Source organism: Eurosta solidaginis, chromosome 2 (genome assembly GCF_040869045.1).
Source record: "Eurosta solidaginis isolate ZX-2024a chromosome 2, ASM4086904v1, whole genome shotgun sequence".
NCBI classification, from domain to species: domain Eukaryota; kingdom Metazoa; phylum Arthropoda; class Insecta; order Diptera; family Tephritidae; genus Eurosta; species Eurosta solidaginis.
In genome coordinates, this window is record NC_090320.1 from 118144524 (window position 1) to 118149832 (window position 5309).

The 5309-nt window shown below is 35.1% G+C and overlaps 1 pseudogene; it reads left to right on the top strand.

The window, feature by feature from the left end:
• The first annotated feature begins 1173 nt into the window (after positions 1-1173).
• Positions 1174-2995, top strand: LOC137242335 (uncharacterized; annotated as a pseudogene).
• The last annotated feature ends 2314 nt before the right edge of the window (positions 2996-5309 follow it).

Genomic DNA, 5309 nt, shown 5'->3' on the forward strand with positions numbered 1-5309 from the left:
CGCTGCTACGACGACCGTTGGCCGTTCGCTATCCTACCGCCGTTGAGCCGCTGCATCCGTCACGCCGCTGCTACGACGACCGTTGGCCGCTCGCCATCCTACCGCCGTTAAGCCGCTGCATCACCGTCCCTCCAGTTCGCTGGTGCCGTCACTTCGTCTATACCGCTACACCCATCCGTCCGCTAATACTGTCCGCCGTCCAGCCACTGCGCTCATACTACTGTACCAATCCGTCCGCTAATACCGTCCGCCGTCCGGCCGCCGCACTGATCCCGCCGCTGCTCCCGGACAACCGTACCATCCCGCCCGCTACTGCACCGCCGCTAAACCACCGTACCGACCCCTCCGCTACTACTACGCCTATTAGCCACCGCCTCCACCTTTGTACGGAAAGCTGCTGTCCGCCTAATATCCCCAGCCGTGTGTGCGTGTGTTCGTAACACATAAATATCGTGTATTTATTCAGTAGGGGTTTGTGGGACCTTTACTCGACTCTGGATTGACTGAGTGTTACCACAGCCTTAGACAAAACCCACCTCATACTACATACACATTGCATGAGCGACCAAAACATATGTACATAATAAATGATCGTGGCGTATTTACTAAGGCCAGCTCAAGTAACGCACGTTCCTTGCTGTGGGAACGTAAAAATGTTTGCGTTGCAATTATTATAAACTCATTCATACTAACGACGCAACGAAAGTGTCCAATGCAATATGGTGTGTGAACCGTCTTAGATGCATGCAATTTATATGTATAAATGTATGTTACAAGGATGTCCCATCGTTGTGAGCTGCTGCTGAAAATAGTAAAACATTTTTGTACAACTCCGAAGAAAGTAATTCCAGCCGTAAAACATTCTGCAGCATCAACACCACATAAAAAGAGACTGTGGGTTCAATTATACTTGTATAACAGTGCATAGCATACCAGTACATAGCATGCAAAAGAAAATTCTGATTATACTTCGCATAGAGCACAGCCCTTCAAAATCAGCTGTTCGAAACTGACTGTTCACACATGTTTGGCACGTTTAAGAAATTTGTCAAAATTTCAATTAATTTTTATTAAAAACAAATTAATATTAAATATCGGATGCGTATTTGCAATTAAAAGTGTTACATATTAAAATTAGAGATAATAAAAGTTAGTAGCAAAATACGCTTGAACTTAGTAAAAGAAACTTCTCCTTTTACAAATTTAGCGTCATAACAATGGAAACTTTAGAAGATGCTTTCTTCGATTTAATGTTTCTAAACAGTCCAGAACAGTCCAGTCGCAAATGGATATTTCCGAAAGGTATTTTTAAAATCCAAATCCCATGATAGCAAACTCTTTGACTTTACGCGAATTACCCGTCCACTCTACGACGTGTTGTTAAATCTACTGCGCCCATTCATGGATAGACCTAAGGGGCAAATCAGCTCAGAAGAACGACTAGTGATAACATTAATGTCTGTTAAGCTGTAGTACATTTCTATAATTACTATTAACTTTAATTTCATTATGTTCAGGTATCTAGCTCATGGGACGCCTCTAGAAATAATCGCTTCTATGCATAAATTTGGGAAAACGACGGTCCGAAATATTGTTTTAGATACGTGTGAAGTATTGTGGGCAGCTTTTTCCCCTATGTATCTAAGTGAACCAACTATGACGCAATACACCGAGATCGCGGAAGACTCTAAAAATTTGGAATATGCCAAATTGAGTTGGGGCGATTGATGGCAAGCATATTGCCATCACCTGCCCTAGAAACTCTGGCTCTCTGTTCTTCAACTACAAAAAGTTTTATAGCATAGTTTTAATAGCGACCGGCGATGCAAAGTACACTTTTACATCTGCCAGAATTGGCAGCTATGGGGGCCAATCTGATGGAGGTAACTAACTGAAAAATATTTGAAGATAATACGAGTTTATTTATTCCCCTTATATTTATAGGTGTTTTCTGACAAACTCCTTTTGGAAAGGACCTTATCAGCAACAGTTTACCATTTCCACGTAGCGCTCTGTTATGGAGAGGGTCTGGCGCAGATTTCCCATTTTTCTTTGTTGGCGATGGAGCATTCCCGCTGAAAGAAAATTTAATGCGGCCATACCCTGGTTATTTTTTTCCTCGAATAAAATCAGTTTTCAATTATCGGCTGTCAAGAGCCCGTCGAGTCATCGAAAACAGTTTCGGCATTTTAACTGCCCGTTGGCGTGTTCTTCGAAAAACGATAGATTTTTGTCCAGAAAATTGTGAGAAAGTAGTTTTAGCATATTTATTTCTGCACAATTTTATTACGCTAAACGATAACAAACGTTGGTATTGCCCTTAAAGCTATGTGGATAAGGGTGACACAGTGCAAGGGACAGTAAATGGAGAGTGGCGCAATGACTTGGAGGATGTTGGAGGTCCATTGCCATCCATAAGCTCATATCGACGCAATGCAAGTGCGGAGGTATTTCGATTAAGAGACAGACTAGCAAACTATTTTATAAATGAAGGAGCCGTTCCTTTTCAATAGTCGCTGAAATTCATTGTTGGTGGTATCAGATCCATGATATGGATGTAAGTTAATTAATAATATTTTTATTGCGAGATTTATATAATAATGTACTCTCATTTTTAATTAAGGCTTTCAATGGCCTCGATCTCCTGTTCGTTTTAATAAGAACTACACATTGTGCCCTCCTAACGTTTTCAACAATGCAACAACTGTGTGTCTGCTCCCACCATTCCACGACTTCATGCCGATTTGTGTCTTAAAATTGTGCAGTTCTGTTACATATTGGGTATTCACGTGAGTCAGCTTATCAGGTTATCAGCTTATGCGATTAAGTTTTTGACACAGTTTAAAAAACAAAATACTCTGGAGCGAAATAGTTTTTGATCAGATAAGTTGATAAGCAGACTGACGTGAATACACCAGTAGTCTTTGAATACTCGGATTAGTTGAAACAACAACTTGTGGAATAAGAGAAATAACCATAATTAAAAAGCTATGACATTTATTTTTCCACCTTGCTTTATTAAAGTGTATTTTTTCGATAACAATATTTATTGAAAACGTAAGAAAATATTAAAATTCAGGTTTTAATAAAACTAAGTTTACATGTTTTTAACATCTATACAGTAAACCAAGAAAAAAGTTGTACACTATGAAAATTGCAATTTTCTCCAAAACAACTGCTTTCTAAATAATTTCGATAGTTTTTGTGAAAATAAACGTAAAAATGAATTACAAATTCTGCAAACTAAAGTTGAAAACTTTGTGCAAAATTCAGGAAAATTCGCGAAACGACGAATTTTCATCAAAATTTTTAAAAAATTTTCTAATAATTTTTTATAATTTTTTTGAGTATGCAGTTTTGTAGCCCATTTAATTTTAGTCTACCTCCGCACTTTTCCCATAAAAATTTATAAGCTCAATTTTTTTATATAGAAAAATGCGCAGGTAGGCTTAGAAAAAAGATTGCAAAAAATCAGGTAATTTAGTTAGCGATTTGAGATTAGTATCTTGTTTTACTAAAATTAAATGGGCTACAAAACTGCATACTCAAAAAAATTATAAAAAATTCTTAGTAAATTTTTTAAAAATTTTGATGAAAATTCGTCGAGTTTCGCGAATTTTCCTGAATTTTGCACAAAGCTCTCATTTTATGATAACCAAGAGAATGCACATTTTAAAAAATTTGAATCCAATATAGTGTTGTGCAAAAGAAATTTTATTATGAAACAAGCTCTCTGAAAGAAGTTTTTGAAAATCTTCGTTTACAATATTACTAATCTTACGAAGTTTTTGTTGTACAATTCATTAAACTGTTTTTATGTTTATATGTACAGTGTATACTAGCAAAAGCATTAGTTCATACATTTTTGGTTTTGTTATAAGAGGACAATTTTAATAAAAAAATAACGAATAAAGCAATAGCATTAATCCATACATTTTTGACTTTGTTATAAAAGGGCAATTTTAATAAAAAAAATTGTGTTTCATACACATTTGTACTTTCTTGGTTACACATCAATCACTGAATTTAAATTCACTCTCGTCCTTTCAGAATTTATTTTGAAATCCCTTATCTCACCTGACAATGTATTAAATTTATGTTGGGATACATACAGCTGCGAACGCGAAAATAGCAGTATTTTAATTTATTTTGGTTAAAATCAGAAAAAAAATTAATGAGTTGTGTAGCTAAAGGTATGCAAATCAATTTTAAAATCATTTTCTAAAATTCGAGAGCGGTGCTTGAAAATTTTGTGTTGTGTTTCAGATACTCTTCCATATCAAAGAAAATCTTCAACACTCGAAAAGAAATTTCAAAAGTCAATACGAACTTTGAGTGACTTGTAGACTTTGTTAGACTAAAATTGAATGTGCTACTAAAGTGCTATTTGAAGAAAAAATTCTCAGTGAAGATTGGAAACTTTTAAAAACTTCTCTAGAATTTTAAAATTTGTTCGTAAAAGTTTTTGAAATTGGTTTGCATGATTTTAATTACGAAATTATTAATTAAGCCAATTTTAGAGTATTTTTAAACCAGAATCAAAGATGGAGCGATTTTGAACTCAGAAAAAACTACAGTGTCGGCCATAACTATATACCTATATAACTATGGGTTCCCGGTCATTTAGGGGGTAGAAGGTAACGAAAAGGCGGATAAGTTGTTGTTAAATTTCATAAAAACAACGAAAATAAAGTAAATAATTTGTAAAATTTGTTATTAATTTTTATTGCTTTTTAAGTATTCGCAGCTGTACGTCGCCATTAAGCACAGGATAGAGCGTTTTTAAACCAGAATCAAAGATGGAGCAATTTTAAACTCAGAAGAAAATGCAGTGTCGGCTATAACTATAGCACCCCCCATTCATTTGTTGGTTTGTTTACTATAATTTCTCAGCATTGTACCTGCGAACTTTAATTTTCCACGCATTTAACTAAAATCTGCAGAAAGAAAATAAACAAATATATTAAAAACAATTAAGTTATTTGTGTAAAAATTAAATATTTTTTTTACGGGTTGCAAACTTATAAATTTAATATTTTAGAAAAAGGAGAAAGGAGTTTTGGGATTTTTTAATCCTGTCGAGAAAAGATATAAACATTTATATTTAGTTATACAGCAAATATAAAAAGTTTTGTATATGGTATAGATCACCATCTTTCGTCAAGCTCATATTTTATTGTCATGATGGCATTGATCAAAACTTGGACGGCTTTCATCTGCTTTTTCTCGTTCACTTGTTGATTTTGATGGTAAGGATGCAAAAGAAAATTAGCTTGACTTCGCCATTTATCTAAGACATTCAAACGTGT